The 23,093-nt window shown below is 56.2% G+C and overlaps 1 long non-coding RNA gene across 1 annotated transcript in view; it reads left to right on the top strand.

Annotated features, from left to right (window-relative positions):
* LOC140389569 (uncharacterized) overlaps positions 1–20,460 on the top strand; it is a 39,556-nt gene extending 19,096 nt beyond the window's left edge. Inside the window, exons 2-3 of the long non-coding RNA XR_011934423.1 lie at positions 14,270–14,452; positions 18,996–20,460. This is a non-coding gene — a long non-coding RNA (uncharacterized lncRNA). The remainder of the gene's footprint in view (positions 1–14,269; positions 14,453–18,995) is intronic.
* The last annotated feature ends 2,633 nt before the right edge of the window (positions 20,461–23,093 follow it).

The raw sequence follows: 23,093 nt of genomic DNA, 5'->3' as shown, positions 1-23,093 counted from the left end.
TTGGTCGGTGTGGGTCGTGAAGGTTGGTCGGAGTGGGTCGTGAAGGTTGGTCGGTGTGGGTCGCGAAAGTTGGTCGGAGTGGGTCACGAAGATTGGCCGGTATGGGTCGCGAAGGTTGGTCGGTGTGGGCCGCGAAGGTTGGTCGGTGTGGGTCGCGAAGTTTGGCCGGTGTGGGTCGCGAAGGTTGGCCGGTGTGTCGTGAAAGTTGGTCGGTGTGGGTCGTGAAGGTTGGTCGGTGTGGGTCGTGAAGGTTGGTCGGTGTGGGTCGCGAAGGTTGGTCGGTGTGGGTCGCGAAGGTGGGCCGGTGTGGGTCGTGAAGGTTGGTCGGTGTGGGTCGCGAAGGTTGGTCGGTGTGGGTCGCGAAGGTTGGCCGGTGTGGGTCGTAAAGGTTGGCCAGAGTGGGTCGCGAAGGATGGTCGGTGTGGGTCGCGAATGTTGGTCGGTGTGGGTCGCGAAGGTTGGCCGGTGTGGGTCGTGAAGGTTGGCCAGAGTGGGTCGTGAAGGTTGGTCGGTGTGGGTCGCGAATGTTGGTCGGTGTGGGTCGCGAAGGTTGGTCGGTGTGGGTCACGAAGGTTGGCCGGTGTGGGTCGTGAAGGTTGGCCAGAGTGGGTCGTGAAGGTTGGTCGGTGTGGGTCGTGAATGTTGGACGGTGTGGGTCGTGAAGGTTGGTCGGTGTGGGTCGTGAATGTTGGTCGGTGTGGGTCGTGAATGTTGGTCGGTGTGGGTCGTGAAGGTGGTCGGTGTGGGTCGCGAAGGTTGGTCGGTGTGGGTCGTGAATGTTGGTCGGTGTGGGTCGTGAAGGTTGGTCGGTGTGGGTCGTGAAGGTTAGTCGGTGTGGGTCGTGAAGGTTGGTCGGTGTGGGTCGTGAAGGTTGGTCGGTGTGGGTCGTGAAGGTTGGTCGGTGTGGGTCGTGAAGGTTGATCGGTGTGGGTCGCGAAGGTTGGTCGGTGTGGGTCGCGAATGTTGGTCGGTGTGGGTCGCGAAGGTTGGTCGGTGTGGGTCGCGAAGGTTGGTCGGTGTGGGTCGCGAAGGTTGGCCAGAGTGGGTCGTGAAGGTTGGTCGGTGTGGGTCGTGAATGTTGGACGGTGTGGGTCGTGAAGGTTGGTCGGTGTGGGTCGTGAATGTTGGTCGGTGTGGGTCGTGAATGTTGGTCGGTGTGGGTCGTGAAGGTTGGTCGGTGTGGGTCGCGAAGGTTGGCCAGAGTGGGTCGTGAATGTTGGTCGGTGTGGGTCGTGTAGGTTGGTCGGTGTGGGTCGTGAAGGTTAGTCGGTGTGGGTCGTGAAGGTTGGTCGGTGTGGGTCGTGAAGGTTGGTCGGTGTGGGTCGCGAACGTTGTCGGTGTGGGTCGTGAAGGTTGGTCAGTGCGGGTCGTGAAGGTTGGTCGGTGTGGGTCGCGAAGGTTGGTCGGTGTGGGTCGTGAAGGTTGGTCGGTGTTGGTCGTGAAGGTTGGTTGGTGTGGGTCGCGAAGGTTGGCCGGTGTGGGTCGTGAAGGTTGGTCGGTGTGGGTCGTGAAGGTTGGTCAGTGTGGGTCGTGAAGGTTGGTCGGTGTGGGTCGTGAAGGTTGGTCGGTGTGGGTCGTGAAGGTTGGTCGGTGTTGGTCGTGAAGGTTGGTTGGTGTGGGTCGCGAAGGTTGGCCGGTGTGGGTCGTGAAGGTTGGTCGGTGTGGGTCGTGAAAGTTGGCCAGAGTGGGTCGCGAAGTTTGGTCGGTGTGGGTCGTGAAGGTTGGTCGGTGTAGGTCGTGAAGGTTGGTCGGTGTGGGTCGCGAATGTTGGTCGGTGTGGGTCGTGAAGGTTGGTCGGTGTAGGTCGTGATGGTTGGTCGGTGTGGGTCGTGAAGGTTGGTCGGTGTAGGTCGTGAAGGTTGGTCGGTGTGGGTCGTGAAGGTTGGTCGGTGTGGGTCGTGAAGGTTGGTCGGTGTGGGTCGCGAAGTTTGGTCGGTGTGGGTCGTGAATGTTTGTCGGTGTGGGTCGAGAAGGTTGGCCGGAGTGGGTCGAGAAGGTTGGTCGGTGTGGGTCGTGAAGGTTTGTCGTTGTGGGTCGTGTAGGTTGGTCGGTGTGGGTCGTGAAGGTTGGTCGGTGTGGGTCGTGTAGGTTGGTCGGTGTGGGTCGAGAACGTTGGTCGGTGTGGGTCGTGAAGGTGTGTCGGTGTGGGTCGTGTAGGTTTGTCGGTATGGGTCGTGAAGGTTTGTCGGTGTGGGTCGCGAAGGTTGGTCGGTGTGGGTCGTGAAGGTTGGTCGGTGTGGGTCGTGAAGGTTGGCCAGAGTGCGTCGTGAATGTTGGTCGGTGTGGGTCGTGAAGGTTGGCCAGAGTGGGTCGTGAAGGTTGGTCGGTGTGGGTCGTGATGGTTGGCCGGTGTGGGTCGTGAAGGTTGGTCGGTGTGGGTCGCGAAGTTTGGTCGGTGTGGGTCGTGAAGGTTGGTCGGTGTGGGTCGTGAAGGTTGGTCGGTGTTGGTCGCGAAGGTTGGCCAGAGTGGGTCGTAAAGGTTGGTTGGTGTGGGTCGTGAAGGTTGGTCGGTGTGGGTCGTGAAGGTTAGTCGGTGTGGGTCGTGAAGGTTGGTCGGTGTGGGTCGTGAAGGTTGGTCGATGTGGGTCACGAAGGTTGGTCGGTGTGGTCACGAAGGTTGGACGGTGTGGTCACGAAGGTTGGTCGGTGTGGGTCGTGAAGGTTGGTCGGTGTGGGTCGCGAACGTTGGTCCGTGTGGGTCGTGAAGTTTGGTCGGTGTGGGCCGCGAATGTTGGTCGGTGTGGGTCGTGAAGGTTGGTCGGTGTGGGTCGCGAAGGTTGGTCGGTGTGAGTCGCGAAGGTTGGCCGGTGTGGGTCGCGAAGGTTGGCCGGTGTGGGTCGTGAAGGTTGGTCGGTGTGGGTCGTGAAGGTTGGTCGGTGTGGGTCGCCAAGGTTGGTCGGTGTGGGTCGCGAAGGTGGGCCGGTGTGGGTCATGAAGGTTGGTCGGTGTGGGTCGCGAAGGTTGGTCGGTGTGGGTCGCGAAGGTTGGCCGGTGTGGGTCGTGAAGGTTGGTCGGTGTGGGTCGTGAAGGTTGGCCAGAGTGGGTCGTGAATGTTGGTCGGTGTGGGTCGTGAATTTTGGTCGGTGTGGGTCGCGAAGGTTGGTCGGTGTGGGTCGCGAAGGTTGGCCGGTGTGGGTCGCGAACGTTGGTCCGTGTGGGTCGTGAAGTTTGGTCGGTGTGGGTCGCGAATGTTGGTCGGTGTGGGTCGTGAAGGTTGGTCGGTGTGGGTCGCGAAGGTTGGTCGGTGTGAGTCGCGAAGGTTGGCCGGTGTGGGTCGCGAAGGTTGGCCGGTGTGGGTCGCGAAGGTTGGTCGGTGTGGGTCGCGAAGGTTGGCCGGTGTGGGTCGTGAAGGTTGGTCGGTGTGGGTCGTGAAGGTTGGCCAGAGTGGGTCGTGAATGTTGGTCGGTGTGGGTCGTGAATTTTGGTCGGTGTGGGTCGCGAAGGTTGGTCGGTGTGGGTCGCGAAGGTTGGCCGGTGTGGGTCGCGAAGGTTGGCCGGTGTGGGTCACGAAGGTTGGTCGGTGTGGGTCGTGAAGGTTTGTCGGTGTGGGTCGCGAAGGTTGGTCGGTGTGGGTCGCGAATGTTGGCCGGTGTGGGTCGCGAAGGTTGGCCGGTGTGTCGTGAAGGTTGGTCGGTGTGTGTCGTGAAGGTTGGTCGGTGTGGGTAGTGAAGGTTGGCCGGTGTGGGTCGTGAAGGTTGGCCGGTGTGGGTCGCGAAGGTTGGTCGGTGTGGGTCGTGAAGGTTGGTCGGTGTGGGACGCGAAGTTTGGTCGGTGTGGGTCGCGAAGGTTTGCCGGTGTGAGTCGCGAAGGTTGGCTGGTGTGTCGTGAAGGTTGGTCGGTGTGGGTCGCGAAGGTTGGTCGGTGTGGGTCGTGAAGGTTGGTCGGTGTGGGTCGTGAAGGTTGGTCGGTGTGGGTCGCGAAGGTTGGTCGGTGTGGGTCGCGAAGGTTGGCCGGTGTGGTTCGTGAAGGTTGGCCAGAGTGGGTCGTGAAGGTTGGTAGGTGTGGGTCGCGAATGTTGGTCGGTGTGGGTCGCGAAGGTTGGCCGGTGTGGGTCGTGAAGGTTGGCCAGAGTGGGTCGTGAAGGTTGGTCGCTGTGGGTCGCGAATGTTGGTCGGTGTGGGTCGCGAAGGTTGGTCGGTGTGGGTCACGAAGGTTGGCCGGTGTGGGTCGTGAAGGTTGGCCAGAGTGTGTCGTGAAGGTTGGCCGGTGTGGGTCGTGAAGGTTGGCCAGAGTGGGTCGTGAAGGTTGGTCAGTGTGGGTCGTGAATGTTGGACGGTGTGCGTCATGAAGGTTGGTCGGTGTGGGTCGTGAATGTTGGTCGGTGTGGGTCGTGAATGTTTGTCGGTGTGGGTCGAGAAGGTTGGTCGGTGTGGGTCGCGAAGGTTGGCCAGAGTGGGTCGTGAATGTTGGCTGGTGTGGGTCGTGAAGGTTGGTCGGGGTGGGTCGTGAAGGTTAGTCGGTGTGGGTCGTGAAGGTTGGTCGGTGTAGGTCGTGAAGGTTGGTCGGTGTGGGTCGCGAACGTTGGTCGGTGTGGGTCGTGAAGGTTGGTCGGTGTGGGTCGTGAAGGTTGGTCGGTGTGGGTCGCGAAGGTTGGTCGGTGTGGGTCGTGAATGTTGGTCGGTGTGGGTCGTGAATGTTGGTCGGTGTGGGTCGCGAAGGTTGGTCGGTGTGGGTCGTGAAGGTTGGTCGGTGTGGGTCGTGAATTTTGGTCGGTGTGGGTCGTGAAGGTTGGTCGGTGTGGGTCGCGAAGGTTGGTCGGTGTGGGTCGCGAATGTTGGTCAGTGTGGGTCGTGAAGGTTGGTCGGTGTGGGTCGCGAAGGTTGGTCGGTGTGGGTCGCGAATGTTGGTCGGTGTGAGTCGCGAAGGTTGGTCGGTGTGGGTCGCGAAGGTTGGTCGGTGTGGGTCGCAAAGGTTGGTCCGTGTGGGTCGCGAAGGTTGGTCGGTGTGGGTCGTGAAGGTTGGTCGGTGTGGGTCGTGAAGGTTGGTCGGTGTTGGTCGTGAAGGTTGGTTGGCGTGGGTCGCGAAGGTTGGCCGGTGTGGGTCGTGAAGGTTGGTCGGTGTGGGTCGTGAAGGTTGGTCGGTGTGGGTCGTGAAGGTTGGCCAGAGTGGGTCGCGAAGGTTGGTCGGTGTGGGTCGTGAAGGTTGGTCGGTGTAGGTTGTGAAGGTTGGTCGGTGTGGGTCGCGAAGGTTGGTCAGTGTGGGTCGTGAAGGTTGGTCGGTGTAGGTCGTGAAGGTTGCTCGGTGTGGGTCGTGAAGGTTGGTCGGTGTAGGTCGTGAAGGTTGGTCGGTGTGGGTCGTGTAGGTTGGTCGGTGTGGGTCGAAAAGGTTGGTCGGTGTGGGTCGTGAAGGTTTGTCGGTGTGGGTCGTGTAGGTTGGTCGGTATGGGTCGTGAAGGTTTGTCGGTGTGGGTCGCGAAGGTTGGTCGGTGTGGGTCGTGAAGGTTGGTCGGTGTGGGTCGTGAAGGTTGGTCGGTGTGGGTCGCCAAGCTTGGTCGGTGTGGGTCGCGAAGGTGGGCCGGTGTGGGTCGTGAAGGTTGGTAGGTGTGGGTCGCGAAGGTTCGTCGGTGTGGGTCGCAAAGGTTGGTCCGTGTGGGTCGCGAAGGTTGGTCGGTGTGGGTCGTGAAGGTTGGTCGGTGTGGGTCGTGTAGGTTGGTTGGTGTTGGTCGCGAAGGTTGGTTGGTGTGGGTCGCGAAGGTAGGCCGGTGTGGGTCGTGAAGGTTGGTCGGTGTGGGTCGTGAAGGTTGGCCAGAGTGGGTCGCGAAGGTTGGTCGGTGTGGGTCGTGAAGGTTGGTCGGTGTAGGTCGTGAAGGTTGGTCGGTGTGGGTCGCGAAGGTTGGTCGGTGTGGGTCGCGAAGGTTGGTCGGTGTAGGTCGTGAAGGTTGGTCGGTGTGGGTCGTGAAGTTTGGTCGGTGTAGGTCGTGAAGGTTGGTCGGTGTGGGTCGTGAAGGTTGGTCGGTGTGGGTCGTGAAGGTTGGTCGGTGTTGGTCGCGAAGGTTGGTTGGTGTGGGTCGCGAAGGTAGGCCGGTGTGGGTCGTGAAGGTTGGTCGGTGTGGGTCGTGAAGGTTGGCCAGAGTGGGTCGCGAAGGTTGGTCGGTGTGGGTCGTGAAGGTTGGTCGGTGTAGGTCGTGAAGGTTGGTCGGTGTGGGTCGCGAAGGTTGGTCGGTGTGGGTCGCGAAGGTTGGTCGGTGTGGGTCGTGAAGGTTGGTCGGTGTGGGTCGTGAAGGTTGGCCAGAGTGGGTCGCGAAGGTTGGTCGGTGTGGGTCGTGAAGGTTGGTCGGTGTAGGTCGTGAAGGTTGGTCGGTGTGGGTCGCGAAGGTTGGTCGGTGTGGGTCGCGAAGGTTGGTCGGTGTAGGTCGTGAAGGTTGGTCGGTGTGGGTCGTGAAGTTTGGTCGGTGTAGGTCGTGAAGGTTGGTCGGTGTGGGTCGTGAAGGTTGGTCGGTGTGGGTCGTGAAGGTTGGTCGGTGTTGGTCGCGAAGGTTGGTTGGTGTGGGTCGCGAAGGTAGGCCGGTGTGGGTCGTGAAGGTTGGTCGGTGTGGGTCGTGAAGGTTGGCCAGAGTGGGTCGCGAAGGTTGGTCGGTGTGGGTCGTGAAGGTTGGTCGGTGTAGGTCGTGAAGGTTGGTCGGTGTGGGTCGCGAAGGTTGGTCGGTGTGGGTCGCGAAGGTTGGTCGGTGTAGGTCGTGAAGGTTGGTCGGTGTGGGTCGTGAAGTTTGGTCGGTGTAGGTCGTGAAGGTTGGTCGGTGTGGGTCGTGAAGGTTGGTCGGTGTGGGTCGTGAAGGTTGGTCGGTGTGGGTCGCAAAGTTTGGTCGGTGTGGGTCGTGAAGGTTTGTCGGTGTGGGTCGAGAAGGTTGGTCGGTGTGGGTCGAGAAGGTTGGTCGGTGTGGGTCGTGAAGGTTTGTCGGTGTGGGTCGTGTAGGTTGGTCGGTGTGGGTCGTGATGGTTTGTCGGTGTGGGTCGTGTAGGTTGGTCGGTGTGGGTCGCGAAGGTTGGCCGGTGTGGTTCGTGAAGGTTGGCCAGAGTGGGTCGTGAAGGTTGGTAGGTGTGGGTCGCGAATGTTGGTCGGTGTGGGTCGCGAAGGTTGGCCGGTGTGGGTCGTGAAGGTTGGCCAGAGTGGGTCGTGAAGGTTGGTCGCTGTGGGTCGCGAATGTTGGTCGGTGTGGGTCGCGAAGGTTGGTCGGTGTGGGTCACGAAGGTTGGCCGGTGTGGGTCGTGAAGGTTGGCCAGAGTGTGTCGTGAAGGTTGGCCGGTGTGGGTCGTGAAGGTTGGCCAGAGTGGGTCGTGAAGGTTGGTCAGTGTGGGTCGTGAATGTTGGACGGTGTGCGTCATGAAGGTTGGTCGGTGTGGGTCGTGAATGTTGGTCGGTGTGGGTCGTGAATGTTTGTCGGTGTGGGTCGAGAAGGTTGGTCGGTGTGGGTCGCGAAGGTTGGCCAGAGTGGGTCGTGAATGTTGGCTGGTGTGGGTCGTGAAGGTTGGTCGGGGTGGGTCGTGAAGGTTAGTCGGTGTGGGTCGTGAAGGTTGGTCGGTGTAGGTCGTGAAGGTTGGTCGGTGTGGGTCGCGAACGTTGGTCGGTGTGGGTCGTGAAGGTTGGTCGGTGTGGGTCGTGAAGGTTGGTCGGTGTGGGTCGCGAAGGTTGGTCGGTGTGGGTCGTGAATGTTGGTCGGTGTGGGTCGTGAATGTTGGTCGGTGTGGGTCGCGAAGGTTGGTCGGTGTGGGTCGTGAAGGTTGGTCGGTGTGGGTCGTGAATTTTGGTCGGTGTGGGTCGTGAAGGTTGGTCGGTGTGGGTCGCGAAGGTTGGTCGGTGTGGGTCGCGAATGTTGGTCAGTGTGGGTCGTGAAGGTTGGTCGGTGTGGGTCGCGAAGGTTGGTCGGTGTGGGTCGCGAATGTTGGTCGGTGTGAGTCGCGAAGGTTGGTCGGTGTGGGTCGCGAAGGTTGGTCGGTGTGGGTCGCAAAGGTTGGTCCGTGTGGGTCGCGAAGGTTGGTCGGTGTGGGTCGTGAAGGTTGGTCGGTGTGGGTCGTGAAGGTTGGTCGGTGTTGGTCGTGAAGGTTGGTTGGCGTGGGTCGCGAAGGTTGGCCGGTGTGGGTCGTGAAGGTTGGTCGGTGTGGGTCGTGAAGGTTGGTCGGTGTGGGTCGTGAAGGTTGGCCAGAGTGGGTCGCGAAGGTTGGTCGGTGTGGGTCGTGAAGGTTGGTCGGTGTAGGTTGTGAAGGTTGGTCGGTGTGGGTCGCGAAGGTTGGTCAGTGTGGGTCGTGAAGGTTGGTCGGTGTAGGTCGTGAAGGTTGCTCGGTGTGGGTCGTGAAGGTTGGTCGGTGTAGGTCGTGAAGGTTGGTCGGTGTGGGTCGTGTAGGTTGGTCGGTGTGGGTCGAAAAGGTTGGTCGGTGTGGGTCGTGAAGGTTTGTCGGTGTGGGTCGTGTAGGTTGGTCGGTATGGGTCGTGAAGGTTTGTCGGTGTGGGTCGCGAAGGTTGGTCGGTGTGGGTCGTGAAGGTTGGTCGGTGTGGGTCGTGAAGGTTGGTCGGTGTGGGTCGCCAAGCTTGGTCGGTGTGGGTCGCGAAGGTGGGCCGGTGTGGGTCGTGAAGGTTGGTAGGTGTGGGTCGCGAAGGTTCGTCGGTGTGGGTCGCAAAGGTTGGTCCGTGTGGGTCGCGAAGGTTGGTCGGTGTGGGTCGTGAAGGTTGGTCGGTGTGGGTCGTGTAGGTTGGTTGGTGTTGGTCGCGAAGGTTGGTTGGTGTGGGTCGCGAAGGTAGGCCGGTGTGGGTCGTGAAGGTTGGTCGGTGTGGGTCGTGAAGGTTGGCCAGAGTGGGTCGCGAAGGTTGGTCGGTGTGGGTCGTGAAGGTTGGTCGGTGTAGGTCGTGAAGGTTGGTCGGTGTGGGTCGCGAAGGTTGGTCGGTGTGGGTCGCGAAGGTTGGTCGGTGTAGGTCGTGAAGGTTGGTCGGTGTGGGTCGTGAAGTTTGGTCGGTGTAGGTCGTGAAGGTTGGTCGGTGTGGGTCGTGAAGGTTGGTCGGTGTGGGTCGTGAAGGTTGGTCGGTGTTGGTCGCGAAGGTTGGTTGGTGTGGGTCGCGAAGGTAGGCCGGTGTGGGTCGTGAAGGTTGGTCGGTGTGGGTCGTGAAGGTTGGCCAGAGTGGGTCGCGAAGGTTGGTCGGTGTGGGTCGTGAAGGTTGGTCGGTGTAGGTCGTGAAGGTTGGTCGGTGTGGGTCGCGAAGGTTGGTCGGTGTGGGTCGCGAAGGTTGGTCGGTGTGGGTCGTGAAGGTTGGTCGGTGTGGGTCGTGAAGGTTGGCCAGAGTGGGTCGCGAAGGTTGGTCGGTGTGGGTCGTGAAGGTTGGTCGGTGTAGGTCGTGAAGGTTGGTCGGTGTGGGTCGCGAAGGTTGGTCGGTGTGGGTCGCGAAGGTTGGTCGGTGTAGGTCGTGAAGGTTGGTCGGTGTGGGTCGTGAAGTTTGGTCGGTGTAGGTCGTGAAGGTTGGTCGGTGTGGGTCGTGAAGGTTGGTCGGTGTGGGTCGTGAAGGTTGGTCGGTGTTGGTCGCGAAGGTTGGTTGGTGTGGGTCGCGAAGGTAGGCCGGTGTGGGTCGTGAAGGTTGGTCGGTGTGGGTCGTGAAGGTTGGCCAGAGTGGGTCGCGAAGGTTGGTCGGTGTGGGTCGTGAAGGTTGGTCGGTGTAGGTCGTGAAGGTTGGTCGGTGTGGGTCGCGAAGGTTGGTCGGTGTGGGTCGCGAAGGTTGGTCGGTGTAGGTCGTGAAGGTTGGTCGGTGTGGGTCGTGAAGTTTGGTCGGTGTAGGTCGTGAAGGTTGGTCGGTGTGGGTCGTGAAGGTTGGTCGGTGTGGGTCGTGAAGGTTGGTCGGTGTGGGTCGCAAAGTTTGGTCGGTGTGGGTCGTGAAGGTTTGTCGGTGTGGGTCGAGAAGGTTGGTCGGTGTGGGTCGAGAAGGTTGGTCGGTGTGGGTCGTGAAGGTTTGTCGGTGTGGGTCGTGTAGGTTGGTCGGTGTGGGTCGTGATGGTTTGTCGGTGTGGGTCGTGTAGGTTGGTCGGTGTGGGTCGTGAAGTTTGGTCGGTGTGGGTCGTGTAGGTTGGTCGGTGTGGATCGCGAAGGTTGGTCGGTGTGGGTCGCGAAGGTTGGTCGGTGTAGGTCGTGAAGGTTGGTCGGTGTGGGTCGTGAAGTTTGGTCGGTGTAGGTCGTGAAGGTTGGTCGGTGTGGGTCGTGAAGGTTGGTCGGTGTGGGTCGTGAAGGTTGGTCGGTGTTGGTCGCGAAGGTTGGTTGGTGTGGGTCGCGAAGGTAGGCCGGTGTGGGTCGTGAAGGTTGGTCGGTGTGGGTCGTGAAGGTTGGCCAGAGTGGGTCGCGAAGGTTGGTCGGTGTGCGTCGTGAAGGTTGGTCGGTGTAGGTCGTGAAGGTTGGTCGGTGTGGGTCGCGAAGGTTGGTCGGTGTGGGTCGCGAAGGTTGGTCGGTGTGGGTCGTGAAGGTTGGTCGGTGTGGGTCGTGAAGGTTGGCCAGAGTGGGTCGCGAAGGTTGGTCGGTGTGGGTCGTGAAGGTTGGTCGGTGTAGGTCGTGAAGGTTGGTCGGTGTGGGTCGCGAAGGTTGGTCGGTGTGGGTCGCGAAGGTTGGTCGGTGTAGGTCGTGAAGGTTGGTCGGTGTGGGTCGTGAAGTTTGGTCGGTGTAGGTCGTGAAGGTTGGTCGGTGTGGGTCGTGAAGGTTGGTCGGTGTGGGTCGTGAAGGTTGGTCGGTGTTGGTCGCGAAGGTTGGTTGGTGTGGGTCGCGAAGGTAGGCCGGTGTGGGTCGTGAAGGTTGGTCGGTGTGGGTCGTGAAGGTTGGCCAGAGTGGGTCGCGAAGGTTGGTCGGTGTGGGTCGTGAAGGTTGGTCGGTGTAGGTCGTGAAGGTTGGTCGGTGTGGGTCGCGAAGGTTGGTCGGTGTGGGTCGCGAAGGTTGGTCGGTGTAGGTCGTGAAGGTTGGTCGGTGTGGGTCGTGAAGTTTGGTCGGTGTAGGTCGTGAAGGTTGGTCGGTGTGGGTCGTGAAGGTTGGTCGGTGTGGGTCGTGAAGGTTGGTCGGTGTGGGTCGCAAAGTTTGGTCGGTGTGGGTCGTGAAGGTTTGTCGGTGTGGGTCGAGAAGGTTGGTCGGTGTGGGTCGAGAAGGTTGGTCGGTGTGGGTCGTGAAGGTTTGTCGGTGTGGGTCGTGTAGGTTGGTCGGTGTGGGTCGTGAAGGTTTGTCGGTGTGGGTCGTGTAGGTTGGTCGGTGTGGGTCGTGAAGTTTGGTCGGTGTGGGTCGTGTAGGTTGGTCGGTGTGGATCGAGAAGGTTGGTCGGTGTGGGTCGTGAAGGTTGGTCGGTGTGGGTCGTGAAGTTTGGTCGGTGTGGGTCGCGAATGTTGGTCGGTTTGGGTCGTGAAGGTTGGTCGGTGTGGGTCGCGAAGGTTGGCCGGTGTGGGTCGCGAAGGTTGGCCGGTGTGGGTCGTGAAGGTTGGTCGGTGTGGGTCGTGAAGGTTGGTCGGTGTGGGTCGTGAAGGTTGGTCGGTGTGGGTCGCCAAGGTTGGTCGGTGTGGGTCGCGAAGGTGGGCCGGTGTGGGTCGTGAAGGTTGGTCGGTGTGGGTCGCGAAGGTTGGTCTGTGTGGGTCGCGAAGGTTGGCCGGTGTGGGTCGTGAAGGTTGGTCGGTGTGGGTCGTGAAGGTTGGCCAGAGTGGGTCGTGAAGGTTGGTCGGTGTGGGTCGTGAATGTTGGTCCGTGTGGGTCGCGAAGGTTGGTCGGTGTGGGTCGCGAAGGTTGGCCGGTGTGGTTCGCGAAGGTTGGCCGGTGTGGGTCGCGAAGTTTGGTCGGTGTGGGTCGTGAAGGTTTGTCGGTGTGGGTCGCGAAGGTTTGTCGGTGTGGGTCGCGAAGGTTGGTCGGTGTGGGTTGCGAATGTTGGCCGGTGTGGGTCGCGAACGTTGGCCGGTGTGTCGTGAAGGTTGGCCGGTGTGGGTCGCGAAGGTTGGTCGGTGTGGGTCACGAAGGTTGGCCGGTGTGTCGTGAAGGTTGGTCGGTGTGGGTCGTGAAGGTTGGTCGGTGTGGGTCGTGAAGGTTGGTCGGTGTGGGTCGCGAAGGTTGGTCGGTGTGGGTCGCGAAGGTGGGCCGGTGTGGGTCGTGAAGGTTGGTCGGTGTGGGTCGCGAAGGTTGGTCGGTGTGGGTCGCGAAGGTTGGCCGGTGTGGTTCGTGAAGGTTGGCCAGAGTGGGTCGTGAAGGTTGGTCGGTGTGGGTCGCGAATGTTGGTCGGTGTGGGTCGCGAAGGTTGGTCGGTGTGGGTCACGAAGGTTGGCCGGTGTGGGTCGTGAAGGTTGGCCAGAGTGGGTCCTGAAGGTTGGTCGGTGTGGGTCGCGAATGTTGGTCGGTGTGGGTCGCGAACGTTGGCCGGTGTGGGTCACAATGATTGGTCAGTTGGTAAATGTGAGTCCCGGGAAAAAAAAGTTTGGAAAACACTGGACTAGAGGGCATAGATTTAAGGTAAGGGGCAGGAAGTTGAGAGGGGATGTGAGGAAAAACGTTTTCACCCAGAGGGTGGTGGGAATCTGGAACTCGCTGCCTGAAAGGATGGTGGAGGCAGAGACCCTCATAACATTGAAGAAGTATTTATTTGTGCACTTGTGATGCCAAGGCATACAAGGCTATGCGTCAAGTGCTGGAAAATGGGATCAGAATAGTTAGGTGGCTGATTCGACCAGCGCAGATGTAATGGGCAAAAGTGCCTTATCTGTGCTGGAGGCCTCTATGAATCTATGATATGAGGAATCTGATGCCCTGTATTTAGATGATGTCGCCAAGGGGCGGCATGTAAATGAGAAAAAGCAGGGGGATGAGGATTGATCCTTGGGAGCACCAGAGTTAACAGTGTGGGGGGGGGGGGGGGGGGTGGTATTATCATACATGAAGGTAATGTAAGGGCTAATGAAATGGCTAACAGACAGCCACTAGAGAGAGCTAATCCTAGCAGTATATAAGAGATGATGCTGAGCCTTGTGGGACAGAAGGTTGGAGTACGTGGCAGGAGCAGGAGCTGGCTAGGAGCACTGAAGATAGTGAGAGAGCAAGAGAGTAGTTAATCTGTTAGTGAGTTGGATGTTAGATGAATATAGTTTATGCGTGTTTAATCAACTGTTTGTTTCTGAGCGATAAGTGTTGAATCCGTTGAAGTGTTTAATAAATAATTTTGTTAGTTTTCAAGACCTGTTCTCTGATCAACACTACACATCAAAGCCATCTGGTTAGAGCAAGGCAGAGAACAACGCAGCGGGGAGGAAGAACAACATTTGGAAGTGATACTCTGCTTATGATTAGACAGACAAGAATTCAACCAAGTGAAAGCAGTTCCACCCAGCTGGTCGACAATGGAGAGGCATTGGAGGAAGATTGTACGGCCAACCCTGTCAAAAGCTGCAGGAAGGTCGAGAAGGGCGAGGAGGGGACATTTACCTTTGTCTTAATCTCCTTTAGAAATGTAGAGACCTCTCTATTCTCTCATTATTAGGAACTACCTAATAATGTAGGTAGTCCATTGGCCTCGGGTGGGAAGTTCCAGATCCGGAGCGGGCAGGACAGGAACGTCCCACCTGTCGAATGATTTGCAGCACAGAAGGAGGCTATTTGGGATGAGGCAAGGATGTGAGATGTGCCATGTTAAACTGAGGTTCCATCTGCTCTCCCAGATGGACATCAAAGGTTCCATGCCACTATTCTGAAGAGGATGTTCCCCCCCACCCCCCCCCCCCCGTGTCTTGGCCAACATTTATCCCAGGACCAACATCAGTGTCAAAAAGAAGTATCGGTCATATCGTTGCTTATAGGAGCTTGTTATCTGCCAACAGGCTGCCATGTTCCCAGTATTGTGCATATGCTTCAGAAGTACTTAATTGGTTGCACATTCTACATAAATATATATATTCAATATCATCAAAAAGAGAAGCTCGAACTGTTATCTCCCTTCCTGTTTCGCTGCTACTATTGGAGATCACATTGAATAGTGACTTCTCTAATTATAACTGCTGTCAGTTCCTTTTGCCCTTGTGTCTTAACCCAACAGTTATATTAACCTGCACCACTTCCTGTTTTGTTGTTTAAGCGGGGATCATCACCCCCTGCCAAGGTAGAACAACTCGCATTTATATAAGCGTCATTTTTACAACAACAACAAAAAATTGCCTGGTGCTCCTCATTTTGAAATCCTTGGAAATGTCTGTTTTGAGCACAGTAATAACTTACGTTCCGTTCAAACAAATGACAAAACTTCTGTATTCACATGAATAAAACTGGAGCACCTTCTCTTTCTTTCTTTATTCTTTCAGGGGATTGGGGAGTCGCCGGCAAGGGCAGCATCTGTTGCCCATCCCTAAGTGCCCCTGAAACAAGTGGCTCCCTCGCCACTTCAGAGGGGAGTTCAGAGTCGGCTGCATCGCTGTGCGTCTGGAGTCACATGAGGGTCAATAAGAGCGGCAGACTTGTGTCCCTAAAGGGCGTTCGTGAAGCAGGTGGGTTTTTGCAACGGTCGACGGTACCATCACTGAGCCCAGCTTGACATTTCAGATTTTATTAATTGAATTCAAACAAGCAGACATCATGATTCTTGGAAAGATATATTTGCAACACGATGGTGGTTTTCGAGCTAATGTGCAATAAAATTGCATGTGGCCGAATTGCGTTTGTTCAACTCTTTCTATCAAGAATTTGAAGATCACAGATAGTTCAATCAGCATTAATCCAATCAGCTTGGCCAGTGGGCAAGGTAACCTGTGACTAGCAGGTACACGTAATGTTACTCTGTGAGATTATTGTGATTTCCCCAATGAAACTGACTTGCAGCTTTCAAGGCCGCAGGACGGCCAAAGCGCTTTACAGCAATTTAAGCACTTTTGGAGTGCAGTCACTGTTGTAATGCGGGAACGGGCAGCAAAGGCACGCACAGCAAGCTCCCACAAGCAGCAATCTGATAAATGGCCAGAAAATGGCCAAAAGACCAAGGTAATTTAAAATGGTAATGTGGTAGTCTTTTAACCATGAAATGGCTGCCATGTTTGTGAAGGAAAATGCAGTGACAAGATCTGACATTAATGTTGTGACTCGACTGTAGTAAAAATATCCCAAAGATCTTCACAGGAAATTTAATCAATTCGACACTGCGTCACGCAAAGAGATATTAGGACAGGTGATCAAAAACTGGGTCAAGGAGGTAGTTTTTAAAGAGTGTCTTAAAGGGGGAGAGACGTGGAGAGGCAGTAAGTCTGAAGGGGAGAATTCTGCGGCTTGGGGCCAGGCAGCTGAAGGCACGGTCGCCAAAGGTGCAGCAATTAAAGTTGGGGCTGTGCAAGTGGCTAGAATTGGAAGAGCACGGAGATCTCAGAATGTTCTAGGGCTGAAAATGGTTCCACAAGTCAGGAGGAGAGAGGCTGTGGGGGGATTTGAAAACCGTGATGGGCAGTCACTTTCAGGCTCCCCAGCACAGATTTGGGGGGGGGGGTACCCTAAAGATGGGCTGGGAAACCCCTTTTTGAACCTCCCAGGTAAGGAATTACACAGCAATTGTCCAGAAGCGCTAACTTCCCCTGGTCGATTACGCTGGGAACCATCCGAAAATGTGATTTAATCATTAACTTTGGATTGGTTTCATCAGGGTTATGCTAATAGTTACTCTGGAAAGGTCAGAAGAATTAAAACCTCTTCTAACTTCTGTCTAACTATTTTAGACACCCAGAGCGATTCCTTCATGGGACTTGCCCCAAACCCCTGACCCCCCCCCCCGGGGTTCCTCATCCCCCCCACCCGTCCCCCAAATTTACCACCCCCCTGCGGTATGCCCCAGACCTGACCTGTCCACTACATGAAATACCACCGCCACCACGGGGCTCACATCCGCCTTAAACCCCCTACACCACACCCATGACTCGACTCACCCACCCTGCACCCCCCCCCCCACTCCAACCCGACTGGCCCACCCCCCCCACCCCACCTCACAGACACCCAACACCCCACCGATATCCAACACCCCCACTCACCCCCTCCACACCCCACGGTGTCCGGCCACCCCCATCCAACTATCTGATGCCTCCCCCAGCCCCTGACCTCCAAATCCCCCCCCACCCCGAAATCCTGTCCAGTTACCTCAGACACCATCATCCTGGCTTGTCAATTTCAATGGGACTATTAAACATTCTTGCTTAATGGAAGCACGTGCAGTAAACGAGGAAGAGTGACGTCATCACTCCAACTCTCTTAGACACTGACCCTGGGCTTCGAGGACAGTTGTGCTGCCTGATCCCACCCGGCCTGAGACAGGAATTTCGGGCAAGACTGGCACAGGAGGAATTTGTCACAGATAAGCAGGTACGGATTAGCAGTCCAACGCTGATTACTATTCTGAGGAATTTACAGCCAAAACCTCTTCTAACTCCTGACAGCTCTAATCAACACCCAGACTGATCCCTGTATGGGTCTGCCCCAACACCCCTGGCCCACCAGGGTACTCACCCACAACCCCCAGGGTATTCCGCACCTCCTGACCACCCCCATTGGAATCCCCGTGCCTCCCCCCCAACACCGCACTCAATTGGCACTGCCCCCACAACCTGTGAGCCCACCCCAAATCCCTGACTCAGCCCGAGACAGCTACAGCTCCCTTCCTTCCACCACATCGACCGGACTTCCCCACCAACCTGACCCCCCCACCCCACAAAACATGCCCTCCCCTACCTCGATCCCCCTGCCCCAACCCGATGGCCAAATCCCCCACCACCTACCCAACCTCCCATTGCCCTCCCACCCCCCAATTCCTATCCACTCACCTTAGAGACTTCTCCCTGGCCTGTTATTTTCAATTGGTCCGTTAAACCTACCTGTTTCCCAGCAGCGAGTGTTGTAAAGGAAGGGGAGTGTCCTCCTCCACTCCGACTCTCTTACACCTCGACGCTGGGCTTCGAGGACAGTTGTGCTGCCTCCACCTCACCCAGCCTGAGACAGGACGTGCGAGACAGGCACTGGAGACATTTGGCACAGCAAAGTGGGCATGTAGTAGCAACCTGATGCCGATCGCCACTCCAAGGAAGTGATGGCCCACTGGGACTTTTTACATTGGAACCTGGCATCTTCTAGTCTGCTTTGCTCAGTGCCAGGCGAGTGCACAGCCTTTTTGGTGTTTGTGATGTGTATTTGGCCTGGTTTTGAGTTGAAATGTCCAGCATTATCTGACACTGACAATTTAGAAGTTCCACGTCATTAATCGCTGGAAAAGTCTGCGTCACTGATGAACATGAGGGAGATTTAATAATCTATGTGAATGGATTTATATTCTGTGTGCAGTTAAATTTGGACAAAGAACTTTCTGTGTGTTGGTGTGCTGGGGACGGTCAGCAGGGATGAATCCAGTTCCTGCCCTTTGATGTGGTTTTACTGCACATTTGACTTGAACTCTGATCAGTTGTCCTGTGTGAAGACATCTTTCTGTAATTTGTCCAGATTATTAATAAAGCAGCTAAATTAGTTGCTCGGCCTGTTTTAATTGCGTACTACCCAAACTAAGCTCCCTTGTATTTTCACAGCCACTTCACGTTTCAACAAAACAAAATGCATTTATTAAATATTGGGATGGATTTTCCCGGAGGCCTGCTATTGTCTCGACCAGTGTCTGCATTCTCACAGCCAGGGGGCATAGGGAGTAGACCACCTCCGTCTGGGACTGCGCCACATCGCGCTGTGACTATGCCACCACCTTCTGGAGCTGTGCCACATCAGCCAGTGACTGCGCCATCTCCCTCTGGGACTAGGCCATCTCCCTCTGTATCTGCGCCACGTTGGCCAGCGCCCGGCAATGCCGCCGACGCTCCCAGCCATGGCCTGCTGTGACTGGGTCATGCTGAGGAGCGCCGCTGTAATTTCCAGGTGGCTCTGGCACATGGCTGCCTGTGAGAGGGCCGCCCTGTCCTGGGCCTCGGCCAGCGCCTGCACAGATTGCCCCAGGCCTTGGACATGCTGAGAGGGGAGGAATGGGGAGCGACTGGGTGACGAGTCGGTGGACTCGGGGTCTCCCCCTCGGGATCGGCCTGGCTCAGACCGCCATTGCTTCAGTAATTGGTGCTACTTACAGGCCCCTGGCTGCTCACTCTGCTGACTGCTCACTGTGTCCTGGAAATATTCAGAGAGACCCTGATCATCTGGGAACCCACCAAGGCCACCCCTACGGAAAACCTCAGACCCCAACAACAGGATGGGCGTGGCCAAGCTCAATCGCGAGCCAACCAGGGGCTGCCACTCCACAGCGCTCTCAATCGAAGCTCTGCCCCACTGCAGGGGAAGAAGGGGAATAGCAGAGCTCACCCCAAATAAAGGACACATACACCGTGGTATTTGGCACCCTCCCTGGCACACCGGCCCTCTCAGGGCAGAGGCCTCACTATTGACACTATCAACTAGCCCACCCCTCAGGATCACCAGCTGTCTCCAAGCCCTGCCTCCCACCGTGCCCCTGCCCCCATCCATCCTGACCCTGGTCAGGTAGTCACAACCTGTGTGTCATACCCACGACCCACATCACACTGCAGATGCACATTTCCCTCGCACACCCCCACTTGTAGGACCTGCCCATGCACAAGCCTCCAAGCATGGAGGTGCTTTGTGCACAAGGACACCTGCTCAACCGTACAGCCAGGTGCCACCCTGCTTGTGCTATAACACATGGCCCAGCCAATGAGGAAACCTACAGTAGACTGAGCTGGGGAAACAGGACAGGGGCCACAGAGGATATCGCTGATACAGATTGTGGCAGCCGTACTCCGGTTCACAGGGATGGGTGGTGAGGATAGAGTCTTCCCACATCACGGGCCCAGTGCCACTCACTGATGGGGACAGGGGTGGAGTGCAGATGGCAACATATCGGGAGGAACAGCTGAGGGTTGGGGGTGGGGTTGTGGGGGACATATTGAGGGGGGCGCTGAAGTGCAACTCAGGGTCACCATGTAGTCTGTTGGCGGTGGATGGTAAACGGAATACTCATCTTGCTAACATGTCTTATTCCCCCTCCTGCAGAAATGTATTTCGGAGTACAGCCAGCAATGGAGGCCGGAGGCCAGGGCCTGCTCAGGGAGGACCCTGCACAAGAGGGGCTTGCCCCAGAAGAGCCAGTGAGGCTCGAGTGCCGGCCGTCTAACAGGCCGAGGAGTTGGTGCGAAAGGAGCACCTAATCAGGGCACGTGTATACTGTCGCCGTCTGTCCTTCGAGGAGCTGCCGGACCATGGACTTAAGTTAAAGTTGGCTATACGGTGCGCTAAGCGGATGTTTCTCGCTGCAGCACTGAGAAACAGCCCACCATTTTTTTGGCCTTGGGGAGGTTTTCCCAATGAGACCGTACTGAAGCTCGCCAATAGGAATTGCTCCTTGCAGATCAGGGTGCCATTTTGACTGGATGCCCCCATTTCTGCGTGTCCTCCTTTACCGCCCCCCCAACTTTGGCGTGGCACCCGGGGACCCCGCCCGCCGTCACCCTCCTCTACCTGGCAAGGCCCCTCCAGAACCGACCCCTGGCAGTGCCAACCTTGCTCCTGGGGACCCCGGCACAGCTAGCCTGGCTCCCTGGCAGTGCCACCTTGGTAGTGACAGGGTGGTACTGCCAGGGTGCAGGCTAGCAGTGCCAATGTGCCTGGATTTCAATGGAGTGCCAGAGTGTCATCCTGCCCTGTCCCCAACCACCCGTGTGCCTCCAATGGCCTGGGGGACCCACCAGGTGCCATTACGCCTGGTCCACGTTTGTGTGGGCCACGCTAAACGGCGCCCTGGCGATGTCTCCCAGGCACAGCTGTTGAGTCCTGGGAATCGGGTAAATCTGGCATCTGGGTATTGAAATGAGTCTTACGAGAGGGAGAGAAAAAGAGAGAGATAACTAAATTCTGATAAACTGATTGGAAAGAAGGAAAGTAGAATCCTGAATACCACTGGTAATTGCCTAATGTGAGGTAACATATTTACAATGGTTCAAAAGGGTGTATATTAAAAGCAAAACTTGCGATTACCTTAGAGCAAGAATTTAAAATATGGTGGGTCGGTTTGTATGTCCAGGGGGATTGAATTCCACACATCTGCAACAACGTGTCTTATTGATTTTTGTGTTGAACCAGTTTTTGGATTGACCAGAGATACGATACAGGACCTTTGAGGAGGGATGATTGTGAAGGGCACAACTCAATTGAATCATTTTGTCGAATGAAGATAGCAGTTGATCGGAATGGAATCGAAGAAGAAGGGCCGGGATTTTCCAGCCCTTCCTGGCAGTGCGATCTTCTGATCCCGCCAAAGGTGACTCCAACCCCCGCCTCCGCCGCCGCGGGTTCTCCGGCGGCCAGCGAACAGCGCAAGCGGAAGATGCCGCCGGCAGCCACTTGCGCTGCCGGAAAGCCCTCCGCAGAGGACGGCAGAAAACCCAGACCAACGAGGGCGTTTGCACGTCTTCAATTCTCAAAACTTTATAGCGAATAAATAATGGATCGGTGTTGTCAACATAGTCTGCGCCTGCACAAATTTGTACAGCCATCGTCTGTAATAGGGTGTTTGATTTATGCCACGCCCACAAAAGGGACGGAATTTTCCGGTCCCGCCAATGGTGGGCGGAAGGGGAAAATCTGGAGTGAGGCTAAAAGTCGAAAATCTGCTCATGGGGAAAACAGGCCCCCAGCTCCTCCTCAGGACTTTCACGGAGGTTTCAGGGTGAGTCGACTGTCCCGCGGGTGAACGTGGGGATTGCATTTTGCAGGTCATGAATGTTCATTAATGAGGCGACGGACTGGAACCTCGCGACCACCTGAAAACCTTCCGCCTCACCAATGAGAAATCAGACCATTCCGGTTCCCGTTCCGCAAATGTGATGTGCCCCCCGGTGCAGGAGATTGCTTTCACACATGGCCTCAAGGAGCTGCCTTTGCCGTTCATAACGCTTTTGTCCCAGATGCTGGCGAGGTCTGGGCGGGTAGGTGATGGGCAAATCTGCAAGGGGGGGGTTCTGGGGGAAGCACAGCTCTGCAAGGGGTGGTGGTCCAGGTACCTTTTAAATATGGCGTCCGGACATGATAATCGCCTTTATTGTTGTCACAAGTAGGCTTAGATTAACACTGCTATGAAGTTACTGTGAAAAGCCCCTAGTCGCCACATTCCGGCGGTGTTCGGGTACACAGAGGGAGAATTCAGAATGTCCAATTCACCTAACAAGCACGTCTTTCCAGACCTGTGGGAGGAAACCAGAGCAGCCGGAGGAAACCCACGCAGACACGGGAAGAAGGTCGAGACTCCGCACAGACAGTGACCCAAGCAGGAATCGAACCTGGGATCCTGGTGCTGCGAACCAACAGCACTAACCACTGAACTACCGATAGCAGGGCGGTTGACCTCCCGTCGGACCCACCGTAAGATTTGACGTGAACCTCGCGATTGCAAAATTAATGAACTGGGCAACATGTGATTTGGTGGATTTACCCGTCGCGCTCTGCACCGGGAGTCCCTCTGTCTCTCTGTCCCTGTCGCGGGGACTTAATCGCAGAGCAGGAGATTCCATCCATTGTTACGGTAAATTGTGTGCAGCAGGATAATAGCATCAAGTACAGGAAATAACTTTTGAACTGGCAAATGATATTTTAGTTTACACAATATTCCTAAGCAACGAGAAGCATTTTTCACCATGTCTGCTCTTTGCTGATTCCAATTTCAACATACAAGGCAACTTGGCAAATAATGGTAATTGCTGCTCTTGTCCCTCTCAGTGGCAGAGCTCTCAGGGCTGTTGATTGCCCATTAGTCACCCATCAATGTGATCACAATCTCAGAAATTATTCCAAGAATGAAGGACTTCAGTTCCGTGAATAGATTGGAGAAGCTGGGCTGCTCACTTTAGAGAAGAGAAGATTGAGAGGAGATATGACAGAGGCGTTGAAAATCATGAGGGGTGTGGACGAAGTATTTTGTAGAATTTCATAGAAACCCCACAGTGCAGAAGGAGGTCATTTGGCCCATCGAGTCTGCACCGGCCCTCTGAAAGAGCACCCAACCTAGGCCTACTCCCCAACCCTATCCCCCTAATGTCGTGTTAACCTTCACATTCTTGGACACGAAGGAGCCATTCAGCATGGCCAATCCTAACCTGCACATCTTTGGACCATGGGAGGAACCCGGATCACCCGGAGGAAACCCACTCAAACACGGGGAGTGTGGTAAACCACTGTGTTCTGATATTAGAGGTTGTACGGTAGAACCTGCACTACAGGTTCACCTGTGGCCCCTGCATGCTAGCTCCGCCCAGGAGGCGGGGTATAAATATGCGTGGCCTCCAGCTCGCAGCCATTTCGCCAGCTGCTGTGGGAGGCCACACATCTGATACTAATAAAGTCTCAGTTTGGATTCAACTTCGTCTCCAGTCAAATTGATCGTGCCTCACGGAGAACGTACAAACTCCACCCAGACAGTCACCTGAGGCTGGAATTAAGCCCGGGTCTCTGGCGCTGTGCTAGCCACTGTGCCGTGGTGCCCAGAGCAGATAGGGAGCAACGATTTCCATTGGCAGAATGTTTGAAAATCAGGGGATTTAAAGTCAATGCCAAAGAATCCAAGGTGACAGAAGGAAAAATGTGTTTTATGCAGTGTGTAGTTAGGATCTGGAATGTAGTCTCTGAGGGTGTGGTGGATGCAGACTTAGTTGTGGCTTTCAAAATAGAATTGGATAATTATCTGAACAAAAACAAAATTGCAGGGCTGTGGGGAGATGTACAAAATGGGGCCAGAGATAAAAAGCATGAAGCGGATGGGCTGAAGGTCTTCCTTCCGTGTTCTAACCATGCTGTGATTCTATCCTATGTTTCTATGTCGAAGCTTCACATGCAACAGAAGGTTTTCAGTTCAGCAATTTTGCGAAAAGCAAAGAAGTAACATTGATACCACCGAGTGATTGGTTTCGGTTGCCCTTGGAGTAGAGTGTCCAATCCTGGGTATCGTAAGTAAGTGAAGAGGAGATTGGCTAAGATGGTACCAAGAAAGAAAATCTATATTTATGAAAAAGGAAAAGAGAAATGGGGCTTCATAGAATGAGGACGAGGAAGAGGGGACTTCACAATACTTTGGATGAGGAAATTAGTGAGAACTATTTGATG

Source organism: Scyliorhinus torazame, chromosome 14 (genome assembly GCF_047496885.1).
Source record: "Scyliorhinus torazame isolate Kashiwa2021f chromosome 14, sScyTor2.1, whole genome shotgun sequence".
NCBI lineage: Eukaryota > Metazoa > Chordata > Chondrichthyes > Carcharhiniformes > Scyliorhinidae > Scyliorhinus > Scyliorhinus torazame.
Note: the sequence above shows the minus strand (reverse complement) of the source record. Positions and strands in the feature narration are given on the sequence as shown.